The sequence below is a fragment of the Vespula pensylvanica genome, chromosome 9 (genome assembly GCF_014466175.1).
Source record: "Vespula pensylvanica isolate Volc-1 chromosome 9, ASM1446617v1, whole genome shotgun sequence".
Classification (NCBI taxonomy): domain Eukaryota; kingdom Metazoa; phylum Arthropoda; class Insecta; order Hymenoptera; family Vespidae; genus Vespula; species Vespula pensylvanica.
This window is the reverse complement of record NC_057693.1, coordinates 5,649,836-5,664,425: the sequence shown is the minus strand read 5'-3', so window position 1 is coordinate 5,664,425 and position 14,590 is coordinate 5,649,836. Positions and strand designations below refer to the sequence as shown.

General features: G+C 34.4%; 1 pseudogene; it reads right to left on the bottom strand.

Moving 5' to 3' along the window:
• Window positions 1-88: 88 nt before the first annotated feature.
• Window positions 89-10,882, bottom strand: LOC122631838 (annotated as a pseudogene).
• Window positions 10,883-14,590: the final 3,708 nt, after the last annotated feature.

Below are 14,590 nucleotides of genomic sequence, written 5' to 3'. Positions count from 1 at the left end.
GTTATTTTTATTTTCTTTCTCTATCGCTGTACTTAAAATATTAGTTCGATTTTTATGAGATAATAAAACAACCTCTTCTTTTTCTTTCTTTTTTTTTTATAAAAATTTTTTCCTTATCTTTATTTCTTATCTCTCGTTTTCTCGTCGATAATTCTTTTTGACGAAGTTAAACAACGTTGTTGCTACTTACACGCACAAAAACGAAAATACAATGGAAATTATTTTTGACCATTCGGTTATTATAAACGTATTCTCTACGACATGACGCATGTATTACCAACTAACGTGGTTTCCTTTTTCCTGTTACAGAGTTCTTTATAATAAATTACAGTTTGCGGTTTCGGAATGTTTAACTCGAAATCGAATGAATATACATACATATGTATTCATTTTCATGATAATTTATGACGTCAGCGGTTGTAAAATACATCGAATAACTTGATTAAGTTGAAATCAATTTTATACGTTTAATAGGGAAAGATTGTAGTTTAATAGTTTCTGTGCTCGAGTCGTTTAGATTTATTAAACGACATATTAGAGAAAATTATATACAACTATGACCTAAGTTTAGCCATTCGATAACATTTAATATCTACTCTTTTATTAACGTTATTACATATAATTTATTTTAATAATAAGATCGCTTAATCGTAAAGCAGCCGCTGCCGCTGTTCCTACTACTATTACTATTCTGGCCGAGCTACGATCAATATTATTTTCGTCTTGGTCGTTTAATAAATGTTGAATTATTGAAAATAATCTAATCTTCTCACGTTGGACTGGTAAACGAATGCGAATTATCCCTGATTCGAATCATGATTAATGATATACTTCTTGCTGATATATATATATATATATATATATATATATATATATACATAAAATGTATGTACGTCTATATACATACATATATATATATATATATATATATATTTTGCGAAATTATATGTGAAATGTAATGATGATCTAACGAGCCGATATCATTGCTCCGTTGACTCTACCTTTTCTATCAACGTGCGATATATCCAACGCCGACATGTTTCATCGTCGGTATGGTAGATGCGTACAATTTCACGCGGAAATATTTAAACGCAAATCGATCTGTCGATTTTCTCCTAACGAAATTTTATTTACGTGAAAAATATTCTTAAGAAGAGGAAAAAAAAAGAAGAAAAAAGAGATATTTATACGTATAAAAGTATGTATTGACAAAAAGTCACGTCTTTCGAAGACATTCACGATGAAAAAAATTTCAAACGATATTTATCCGCGTAATAGAAAGAAAAAGAGTGAGAGAGAGAGAGAGAGAGAGAGAGAGAGAGAGAGAGTGTGAGGAAATTCGCATCTATCGATTTTCCATTCTTCTTCAACTCGATATTTAATTGTTTCTTCTTCTTCGTGATTTCCCTTTGACGATTTTCCATTTAAAAATTTGAACGTCTTCTTCGCTCCTTGGTACCATCATGGCGATCATAGACAAAGATAAAAGGAGAGAGAGAGAAAGAGAGAGAAACAGCTCGATCGATAAGGAAGCGGTTCGAGGCTTGTTTGATTGGCTTTCTTCTCGCTGCCGTGTCGTTCGGAATCAACAATATCTTCATCCTATAGAGATGGTTTTGGCATTGACGATATAAACGAGAGATACGCGATGGGCAGAGCTTACAACAGAGCGATGAGTTTCTTCTGTCTATCTGTAAAAAAAAAAAAAAAAAAAATAAAAAAAAAATAAACAAACAAATAAACAGTTCGTCGGCGATCAATTTTATCCGATCGTATTTATATTTTTTTTTTCTTTTTTATTATCGTTTTGTTCTATTCTTTTTTGCCTTTTTTCTTTTTTTTTTTTCATTGTCGCTGTTTTCCTTTCTCTCTCTACCCTCTTCATACCCATCTCACCGGCACCCACTTCTAAAAGAAAAATAATTTCATCGGGAACGACTCTTTAGTTTCTTTGGAGGAAAAAATTAAAATAAGGGAGAAAAGAAAAAGAATGAATAAGAGAAAGAAATCCATTGCGAAAATTAACTTTAAGCGTACATTAACTTTAATAACTTTAATTCTCAATGTCTTATAAAAAACGATCACGATAATCAATCTACGTTGGGTTATAGAATTTTCTGGCAAGGATGCAACGTAGATATGCATGCTGCGTATATGTATGTATGTGTATATATATATATATATATATATATATTCAGAGAGACTCGATCGAATGCAAATTGAATGAAGTAATACTCGATGGTGTTCGAGTTTTCCCGATAGCAACATACATAGCTAAAGGTCCATCATTCACAAAAGCGTATCGTTGTAGGTCGTGCCCTAGTTGGTCCGTGCTTCTAGTAGTAAAATCGGTAATGTGTAAGAGCTTTTTCATCTTAACATAGCTATGAGAACGAGTCACGTCTATTTACGTATAAGTTCTACGCTGATCTTTTGCATCTGAGAATTCTAAAAACGTTTTCTCCCTCTCTGTTTTTCTCTCTGTACCTCTTCCTCTCTTTTTTCTCCATTTTCTTTTGTTTTCGAGAAGAGAAACACATTGATTTGAAAAACTCCGAGAGTGATTGTCTTCGTTCTTTTCTTTTTTTTTTATCTACACGATTTCGATGTCTCGATATATTTTTTATCTTTGCTATCGTTAATTAATACGAATGAGAATAGTGCTTAAGTAAGTACGTAATTAAATTAGAAGCATTGATTAACTTTGCCAAAACGGACGGTGCTCGTTCTTTTTTTCTTTAGAAAAATTAGGCCACCCCACCTTTCTCCTTTCTAGTCGTTTAGTTTCATCGCGTTTCATGGAAGCGATCGGCCACTGATCGACGTAGGCCTCTCCCTCCCTTTTCCTCGCCCACATATCGACGACAGAGGGGAAAAACGTAATATCGATTTATCCTATAGCTAACTGTCGGTGATATTGCAATGCGATTCAAGAGGACAATATGATTGGCATAAGTGATATTAGCTCGATATTTCTAACATATTCATAAACGATCTTTCTCTAACCGAAAGATAGACTTTGCCCGAGATAAAATCGATAAGCTACTAAAATTTCGATAGGTATCAACCGTGAAATTATCGGTTCAAGAAAAAAAAAAAAAAAAAGAAAGAAAGAAAGCAAAAAAAAAAGACGAAAAAAAGCATCTATATTTCGTTCGACGATAGTTTCGTAAGGGCATATTGAAAGAAGAGAAAAATGATGAAAAAAAAACAAGCAAGCAGGAAAATTCAAGCTCGAGAGACAATCGAAATGCAAAAATTAAGAGAAAAATTAAGGAGAAAAAGTTTAACTACGTTTCTACTGAAAATTTGTTATTAAAAAAAAAAAAAACAACAACAAAGAAAAAAAAAGAAAGGAAAGAAGAAAAAGAAAAAGAAAGAGAAAAGAGAAGAAGAAGAGGAAGAAGAAAAAAGAAAAAAAGAAAAAATCGTTGGCGATATCGATCGACATTAAATTTCATCTAGCGATCGTTCACCCGTAGGATGACTCGTTCGTCGTTCGTGAAATTAGGGGGTAGGAGTATGGGAGGTGGCCAATTAATGTAAAATCGTTCAAAATTGCTTCCCCATGATTAACCCAGACGCGTTGAAGAGCGTTGTTATAACCATCCGAAATGTTCGACAACGGTACGTCTATCGCGTACTTCCTACTACACGTATACATCTAAACGTATTTACTTACTTACTTACTTACACGCTATTTCTAACGCATACGGGTTACATGTATTATACATGAACACGAACATTTTCCGATAATGAACATGGAGTTTCAACTATGCTCTTTGTTTCATCGTCATTTCTATTTTGAAAAATGTCCTGATCTGAAACGTCGAATTTCTTGATTGATATATCTCGTAGAAAAAGACTCGATTCTGATCGTATCTTATTTTTGTCTTTGCAAAAAAGAAAGAAAAAGAAAAGAGAGGAAGAGGAAATAATTAATCGAAAAGATCGATTAACTATAAGTTTGATTAACATTAGAAAAAAATCGATTTTTTTAGTAGCACTATATTCGGAGCTCTTCTCTGACAGAGAAAAAAAAAGAGAGCGAGATAAAGAGAGACACTATTTTATATATCCCTTTGAAATATTATATTTTTATATCTCTGAAAAGGTAAGAGAAACCCTTTTTAAAGGGCGACGTATCACGTTACAAAGGAACGTTTTCTACGTCATACTCTCCTATATATTATTATTATCTATATATCATTATTATTATGCATGTTACATATATACATATATTACTTTAATATATCATTCTGTGTATCATATGTGTGTGTCTGTCTGTCTGTGTGTGTGTGTGTGTGTGTGTGAAAATATGAAGAAAAAAATGTATTAGATCAAAATCCAAAGTACTATTTATAAAAATATCTAATCTCCTTAGACATCGACACTGGCGATAATAATAAAAACGTTGTCGCAGCCAGTGCTTACCTACATATGTAGATTTTAGAAGACTGATCTACAATGATTCCCGATTCGTACTTTATCCGGTGGACAATGCAACGGCACGTTGATGATAGATGTCATTCTGACGTTCTGATCGAAGCGCACGAAACGTTTAGATTCTTTCGGCTTCTCCGTTGGATACGTCGAAATGCCGATAATTAATGTAATAGTGTAGAACAAAAGGAAGAAAAAATCGAACTTGATTAGCTTCATCGTTGGTAAATGCTCCGCTATGACTGATTTCGTACCCTTCCGTACGAATTAGATATTCTCGTTCTATTGCTTCTTCTTTTTACCCCCTCTCTCTCTCTCTCTCTCTCTGTCTCTGTCTCTCTCACTCCCTCACTCTTTTTCCCTGTCTGTCTTTCTTTCTTTCTTTCTCGCAGAAATAAAACGCACGCGCACAAACAATATTATATTATTTTCTAATCGACCAATAAATCTCATTCCACGTGGTAATACAGCAGGATTAAAAAAATTCGTTTGATCGATCCGAGAGATGATTAATTTCTAATCTCCGAGTCTTGACGATCGCGCGAATTAAAATAACCACGCGAGACTCGAACGAAATATCATTTCAGAGAGACTACGAATAAGATATAAATTTTAGAAAGTTTCCTTAGAGAGAGAGAGAGAGAGAGAGAGAGAAAAAAAGATAGAGAAAGAGAGAGAATTCTTACAATTAGAATTGAAGTTTATAAGTATGTTCAAAGTCTTAACTATAATTGGCTCGTATCATCCATCGTACGTTATATAATTAAATAACGATCGTAATGTCGGTCGCTTCAATTTATCTGATCCAATTCGATGATGCAAATTGAAGTGTTGTTGGTACAGATTCGCGTTCGAATTAGAAGAAGTATAGATGGAAAAGAAATTAAAAAAAAAAAAAAAAAAAAAATCACGAACGAACGAACGGAACGAACGAAACGAAACGAAGAAAAGTTTTAAAAAGAGTTGCTTTTTAACGAGACGATCAAAATCGTGACGGAGAACTAACAACGCGCTTTACTCGTTTTCTTCGAGTTACTGACTATCGGGAAGTATAAACGCTTATCAATGTCTACGTTTGTGAAGGCCAAGTTAGCCGACGATACTTAAAGCTCTCACGCTTATATCACGTGCATTTTAAAACGTACCTTGATATCGCGTGATACGGTCCAATGCAAACGCACGTTCATGTCCAACGAATTTTCATGTCCTAAGAAAATGATTGATACCTATGTATGTATATGTATGGTACGTAGGTATGTATATATGTATATATATACGAAAATGATCGAGTTGGTATATATAGATATATCATATATATATTTATATATATACATATATAAAAAAAAATATATATATTATACATATTCTTCTTGGAATATAAAAGTCGATAGTAAGGGAAAGAAAGAGAGAGAGAGAGAGAGAGAGAGCGAGAAAGAGAGTGAGAGAGGAGAGGAAGAAGAAAAGAAGGAGGAGGAGAAAGAGGAGGAAGCTGTCTGTCTCTCTGTCTTTAAAAACAAGTCGACGTATGAACGCGCGAGAAGAAGGAAGAGGAAGAAGGAAAACTTGGGTGGAAGGAAACTTGGAATGTCAAACGTACGTGCAACGCGCTGATAAAAAAAGAGCGGGAGGATAAAAGAAAGAAAGAAAGAAAGCAAAAAAAAAAAAAAAAAGAAAAAAGAGAACAAAAATGAAAAAGGAAAAAAGAAAAGAGGAGACAAAAAAGAAAAAAGTCTCGACGGTTTTATCGAAGAAGGAGAATATTTCTCGTTCTTATTCGCGAAGTCACTCTATCGTATCCGAACGTATTTCCATTCTCTCTTCGAGATAACGGAAGTACGTAGGTAAGTACGTATGTATGCGTACGTAAGTGTCGATGTGTATTCTGTCTCTGTCTATCTATCTATCTCTCTCTCTCTCTCTCTCTCTCTCTCTCTCTCTTTTCTTTTCTTTTTTTCTCTATGTCTCTTTCTTTGTGTCTCTTTATCTCTCTTTTTCTCTATTCATTTTTATCCTTTTTTTGTTAAGAAAGAACGAACATCATGCTCGACTTGGTTCTTCTTTTAGCAAAAGAGACTAGCTTCCGTTCGACTGAAATGCTTCCCCTTCGTAAATATAGGAAGTAAAAATTTTCTTTTCGACCTCTCTCTCTTTCTCTCTTTCTATATTTATTTCTATTTCGATCTCTATTTCCCTTGAAAAATGAAGCAGTCGAAGCTTTGTTTCTATAAAAATCATTGAAAAAAGAGAAGAAAAAACGGGAAAAATGTCGTGATGTATTATTGTTGAAATAATATAATATATATGATCGATTTGTCATTATTCGATCTATCTATTTTTTATAAAGACAATCTTTGTTACTGATCAAAGGTAAAGGCTAAGATTATTATTCTAACTGAATTTCTACGAACAATCCTAAACGATTTCAATCCACGCGATATTTCAGCTTCGTTCGTTCGTACGTACATACGTATCTATTCACGTACGTACGTTAATTCGTTCGTTTTATCGATCCTTAACGAAAAGGTCGAAAATTTGGTATTTCCCAACGATACGTCTTCGTTAATTCTTTTAAACAAAACTCATCGTTATCAACTACGAATCGAATTTAACCAAATACGAAAATTAGGACGCATCGCGAAAAGTAATTAACGTGGGCGAATGGTAGATGATAAACAAAGAGAGAGAAAGAGAGAGAGAGAGAGAGAAAGAGAGAGAGAGACGATAAAAAGGTAACGCGCGGTCTTCTCACCGATGACAATCGACGAAGCGTGTTATTTTCCGTAATTACTGATTATCATCGTGTTCGTTTTCAGTGGGGTTCGTTAACGACGCTATAATCTATTTTTGTTAGTCCGATAAAATATTCGTAGGAATTTATGTAGGTACTAATCGCTATCTTTCACGATGTTTCGTATTTATCGTGGATAATACAAAATAAAAAGTTAAAAATAACGAAAGAAAAAAAGAAAGAAGAAAAAAGGGGAAAAAAAAACGAAAGGAAATAAAAAGAAGAAGTGAGAGGAAAAAGTTTCTCTCTCTCTCTCTCTCTCTCTCTCTCTCTCTCTCTCTCTTTCTCAGTAGAAACGGGAAATACTTTTTTAAATCTCATTATGAGTTTTTATTATAAATACGACCTTGTATCGAAAACTTATACATATGATCTACGAAAAAGAGAGAGAGGGAGAGAGAGAGAGAGAGAGAGAGAGAGAGAGAGAGAGAGAGAGAGAAAGGTCGGCTTATCGTTGGCTAATGCGTGTCTCTAAGCGGAAGAGTTTATCGGACGACATTTGCGACATTCGTCGTTTCTCGAACGGACGAGCATCGACACGAAAAAGTCCGATAAGTAAGCGTCGAGAGAATCGATCTCTTTCTATGTTCCCTGTGAACGTCACACGCTATTCGAACGCGGATCTCTCCTTTTCCTTCTCTTCTAAAAGTAAATTCTAAATCAGAACGAAACGATCAGAACGAAATAGCCGATTAAATACGAGCAACCATTCGAAATAATAATACTATTCGTTAAATATATTAGGAAAGTAAAGAAAGTAACGAACGAATATCGCTCTCCTTATCAACGACGGACCACAGCTGACCGAAGTTGCAAATTTTACGTTATCTTAAGCAACCCAGACGCTCTTAATAATCGAGCAGACTTATTTAAATATATTATCGATTTTCGTTATACAATCTTTTTAAGTTTTCCAATGAAATTTTTTTCCTCGAATAATTATTATCCCATTAGTCTAAGGTCACAATTAATTTAATTGGTTTATTATTTCGACATTAGATCAGATTAGTCGATTACTTTGGATATCGTGTCGGATAATAAACAGTTTTGATAGATTAAATCTCGATTTAAACGTTTAATATATCGAAATAGATTGTAAATAAAAATATAATAAAAAAGAAAAAGGAAAGAAAAATATAATAAAGATTTGTTCTCAGTCGATCGTGATCATACCTTCAAACGATTTGTTCGATCGTTACGTCAATGACAACATCGTCCTACATCTTCCAAAAGCGTCTGCTCTTTTACCATATCCACAAACGGTTCTTCTCATAGGTGCCTGTATTATTACAGCATTCTTCGTATTCACCAGAATATCTTTATTAAAACCAACAAAACCATTTGAATTGTCGGGCCTGTTAATTGCGTTTCTCGTCTCTCTTGTTCGATCGTCGGCTCTTGTGACGGATACAATGAAAATCAATAAAAAAAATTCCAATGCTAGGATACACTTTCCCCAATTCATCTTTTCTTTCTGAGCTTGTAACTGTTTTAATTTAATTTGGTTCTATTAAGAATTTTCTTCTATCTCCTTTGCGTTAAATTTTCTTTTCCATATTTTCTTCGTCGTCTTCTTCTTCTTGTTTCTTCGATCGGAAACGTAAATAACAATAATTTTTCGATAAGTAGACAGAAAAAGAGAGAAAGATAGATAGATAGATAGATAAATAGAGAGAGAGAGAGAGAGAGAGAGAGAGAGAGAGAGAGATTAATCGTTTTTTCTCTGCTACCGTTAAGAACAATTCGTTATTTTTAAATTACTGCATAAAAAAAAATAAAAGAAAAAAGAAAAAAATATATGGAAACAAAAGAAAGAGAGAAGGCAAGTTAACGAATAGGTCTATTAATCGTATCATTAATCACAAGATTTTGTTCGCGTAAAATTTTTCGATCGATTATTATTCTGAAGGATAATTTTTAAAGCGCGTTGCGGATCTAGTAAATCGTTAAACTTACAGACTGATCGTTTATCGGCACCCTATTATTACTCGATATCACGAAACTGAAAACTAATTCGTCGCGTTCTTCCTTCGTCTCTCTGCGTTTTCTATCTACTGGTTCCGACATGGATATATCCCATGCTTTTAATTACATCGAGTAAATGGTAGACGTAGTAGGTATTATTAAACGATGGAAAATTACTATTGGCTTCTCTTTCTCTCTCTGTATCTCTCTCTCTTATCACAGGGTCAAAACGTGAAGTTATTTCAACGATCTAAACGCATGTCTTTTGTAAAAATGCATCTATCTCTTTCTCTCTCTTTTTCTTTTAAAAAAACTATCATTCAACAACGTAACACTTTCTGCGTAGAGATATTTCTTATCATAAATTTATATTTATTAATTAAATCGAATGTGATCAATATTAACGTCTTTAGTTCGAAATAATGAGCAATTCGATGAATAATATTCTTTATTAAAATAACATACAATGTTCGCGAAAATAATAATTATCAGAGACATCCTTCTCGATGATCCACGTGATTCTTGTCTGAGTTTCCCTTAGGATATTATAGCTAACGGATTTATCGTTAAACGAGCAACGAAGGAGAACACGTTCCCATTCCCCTCGTTCGAATTACCATCACGTTTCCTCGTTGATGTATTCAACAATATGTCGCGGATGATATCGGTGTGCGTGCTACCGCTACATTGTATCACTCTAAATGAGCCCGAATTAGTATTGAAGAATTATTCGGAACGGTAAAAGTTACGAAAGACGAGCGTTATTACATTCAAAATATTTTTACGTTAATCTAATCGCATTTCCTCGTTGACTAATCTTTCCAAGAGGAAAGATATTTTCTTTTATATATTGCAATAAAATATTTCGTTGATAATATATAAGCAAAATGTTACATAACACGTTGTCGATCGCATCGCCGAGAGACGGAATGATTAAAAAAAAAAAAAAAAAGAAAGAAAAAGGAAAAAAAAAAAGATCGTCTGAATGCACGCGCATCTGCAGTTGTAAAAAAAAAATCTATAGAGAAAAAAGATAAGAAAAAGAAATCGTATCGTAAGGCATAGGCATATTCTTTCAAAAATATTAATTATTCTTCTTGCATACGCGAGACCTATAATTTCAATATTGGCGAATGTTATATCGCAATAAACAATTGTTTTCAACTGACATTCCATATTAAATAAAATATTCAACGAGAATAAAATGCAGTTTTTTATTCGTTCCCACGACAATTTTACGAAACGTTATTCGAATTGATTTGTCAAATCTATCGTAAAATGATCGACGTTACTTCGAGTTAATCGATAATCCATTCAAAATTTAATTCGTATCTACGAAGGTTCCAACGAGACAAATATTCGGAAAAAAGAGGAAAAAGAAAAAAAAAGAGGGAAATAAAAAACGAAAAAGAAAAGAAAAACGAACATTCCCCGGAGTTTTTACGTTCGCTCCCATTCAATCCTTTCCTTTTGATACGTAGTATCAAAAAAAGAAGAAGATAAAAAACGAATGAAAAAGAAATGAAAAAAAAAGGAAGCGTAGTAAAATTCATTGAATAAAACGATATGAACGAAGCGTGTAGTGCTGCCATCTGACGAGACTAGGAAGAACGTCGAAACGAAACGGGGCATCGCGACGCATGATAAAAACGACGCCTAGAGATATACTAAAAGGAAAATTTTCATAAGTATTAAATTTCGATCGAGTCGGCTTCGACTGGCAATGGTGTTTCTAACATTTCGTAGACCGTGCGGGGATATATTCCTTAGTCGATAAATATTTAACAGTCTACTCGCATTCAGGTGATTTCTCATAGGAGCAACACGCAGGATCAACGACAACCAGGACGACGACGAGGGCGAGGACGACCAAAAAAATTCGTGCCGTCGGTGATACTACGTCGCCAAAAAAAAAAAAAAAAAAAAAAAATATAAAAGGTTCGTATCTTAAATTTTACTTTCATATCTTAGCTTTTACATTTTCAGTTCGATTTATAAAGAATAAAATTTATTATCTGTTATTAATTTTGAAACTCTCTCTTACCTTTCCGTAAAAGTGGATGATCGAATATTCGTTTAACTTCGATCATTCGAATTCTTATATGTGTTCTCAAAGACGTGTAGCAGGTTATCTAGAAAATATATAAAAGGACGATTGATTGTAAGTAAGTATATCAATTTCGATTTGTTACTCTCTAAAGAAATGAATGATCGAATATTTGTTAAACTCGTTTATTCTCTTTCTATGCGATTTGAGAAAACGAAGGCGCGTAGCTGATGATTTAGATGATACGAAAAAGTATAATCAATTGTATTAGAAATAAAATGCTTCGATTTCATACAAAACCAATGATCGAAATATTCATTAAGTTCGTGTATTATTTTCGTACTTCGTATTATATTCGTGATCTCAAGAGACACAAGGATTTCTAGTCGATGATCTAGAAAATATAAAAAGGTACGTTTAATTATCTACGTAAATCTGTTAAAAACGAAACGATATAAGCGAACCGTTTAGTACGAAGTAAATTAGTCGACTGAGCTATCTTATCGTGTGATCCGTTGTTATTATCTATCAGTTTATTGTTATTATCTACTTGTGTTATATACTGTTCTCCTTGTATTTACAATTCCGCAAAATTTTCCGTTTCAACCGGAGTACGTTTCTTTCAATATAAACAAACTAAGACCCTATACGCTCTATTAATTCGATCGATTACGTGTCATTTATGTTGTTCATTAAATAATTTTTTCGTACATTCTTTCTCTCTCTCTCTCTCTCTCTCTCTCTCTCTCTCTCTCTCGCTCTCATTCAATCTATCTATTTATCTATCTCTCTCACAATCTTTCAATGAAACGAGAAACTCTTCCATCTTTCCCACGATCGACTCACGCTCGCTCTAGAAAAGCATTAACGGCAGATGATTAAGATAGAGTCATTTTGTTCCTCTCGTTTTCCAGTTCCTTCCTTGCTTCTCGTGCACGAATGCAAAACGGCAACGGTTTTTGTAAAGAGAACGTATGAGTACGTAATTATTTATTATTGCTACCTTCGATCGTAAGAATATATATATATCTCTCTCTTTTTTTCTGTTAAAGATAATCCTTCTATATCCTTTCTCTCTTTGTTTCTCTTTCCTTCTTATTTTCATTTTTTTCCAGAATACTTTAATCTCGTCTTTGAAAAACGGTTCCTTTCGTGTGGATGCTAGTGACGAGAGACGATCGAGAATCGACTCGACGATTTGCTTCGAGAGAGAGAAAAAGAGAGAGACACGCGTCCAATCGAAACGTATCAATGAGAAACGATAATGATTAACATTGATTTTAATTCCAAACGAATAAAATTGAGGTCGAATTATCTTTATGCGGATAAGTAAAATACTTTTGCGTGCGATCGTGCATTTTTCTTTTTTCCTTTATTCTTTTTTATATCATCCAATCGACGAATAAATCGTCGAATAATCGGACAAAATGAAATTCGTCGGCGTGTACGTCGGATATGATTAACATTTTTCTTATGATTGCCTTTGAAAAGAGAATGAAAGGATCGCCGTGAAGATTAAGATCATTCGTCTCGAAGTAAACGAGATCAAGCTAATACGATAACATCGCGAACGACGGAACACGAGATACGTTTATACCCTTCGAAAGTTAACCAATTTCCTTTCCCAAAATGATACCTTTCGTGCGAGTCATTTTTCTCTTCTCTCTCGATTAGGTACATATATATATATATATATATATATATATATATATATATATACTACCTAGCTACCTACCTACCTACCTACCTACCTACCTATCTACTACCCACAAGTTGGATAAACGAGAACGATTTTTTTTAAGTATAGAGAACACACAATAACCTCACATTACTATTACATTTGTAATGGATGTTGGAGACAGTCGTTAAAGTATCTAGATCAGTAGTGGGCAATCCAAGGCCCGTTGATTCGCATGTGATTCTCCAATTACTTCCAGTAATTTAGGAATTACTGAAAAATTTTGCTATAAAATAAAAATTACAAACGTATTAGTAAACATTTTTTATAATGTTTACGAGAAATACAAGGAAGGGAGAGAAACAAAGGCAAGATTATTGTTAAAACAGATCTCATCAATTAAAATTCTTTTTATTTTTTTTTTTATTAATGTATTGCAAGTATTTGATATCGTTCGTTCGTTGCGAACCTTATAGAACATTAGATTTTCAATTTTCCTTATCCCCGAAACAACGAAGATTGCTCTGTTCGCCGGTTCAGATTGACGATTCTCCAATTTTTATTTATTTTCAAATCTCAATTATTCTGAAAATTTCTGAAAATTTTCACTTGTTGATTTTGTTGATACACATAGTTTGGAAAACACTGATCCAGATTATCAAGAGAAGATGTTAGATGATTGACCGAGAATAGAGATTGAGCTAAGTTAGTTGTTTAAATCGAAAGATTTCAAAATAATCCTTAGAAGATAAAAAATGAGAAGTTTAGGAAGTCTTATCGTCGTTCCGTGGTTTGACGTTGGGAAATTTCGCGTGCCGTGTGTGCTTGCACACGCTCGGACACCATAGTCAGTCAGCCAAGCAAGCAAGCAAGCAAGCAAGCAAGCAAGCAAGCAAGCAAGCAAGCAGGCAGGCAGGCAAGCAGGCAAGCAGGCAGACAGACAGACAAACAGACAGACAGACAGACAGACCGGCAAGCAAGCAAGCAAGGAAGCAACCAACCAACGAACCAACCAACCAACCAACCAACCAACCAACCAACCAACCAACCAAGCAGGCAGGCAGGCAGGTAGGTAGGATCGATTTAAAAAGTAAATGACTGACGGACTGAGGTCGCCTACCAGGCAATTCCAGTAGCGGGCAATTGCGTGCAAGAAATTACTTGCCAATGCTGACTGGCACGCAAGCTCCGAGCGAACGCGAAGAGAGAAAAGAGAGAAAGAGAGAGAGAGAGAGAGAGAGAGAGAGAGAGAGAGAGGCTACGTCGGTGTCTTTTCTTCTTCTTTCAAGCTTCGACGATCTGCCTCGACGATCAGCCTCGACGATCAACCTCGACGAATAACCTCGACGATTTTTTCTATTTCTCTCTTTCTATTTCTCTTTCTCTTTCTCTTACTCTTTCTCTTACTCTTTATTTTCATGGCGCAAGTTAATCCCGCCGATTCATCTCGAACGCGCGTCTCCATTCGACGATGATGGATCTAGATCCGCTAAAGATATCGGAAGGAACTGCCTCGACGTAAGGGTACAACCGACCATATCGATGATACACTACTGTGCTAACCGATAGCTATAGGATTCGTCGATTCATAGGGTAGCAAGTGAAACGGACTGACCACGACGAAGCTTACGTTGTTTGGACTCGTGCTAGATCATTTGAATGGAATGAG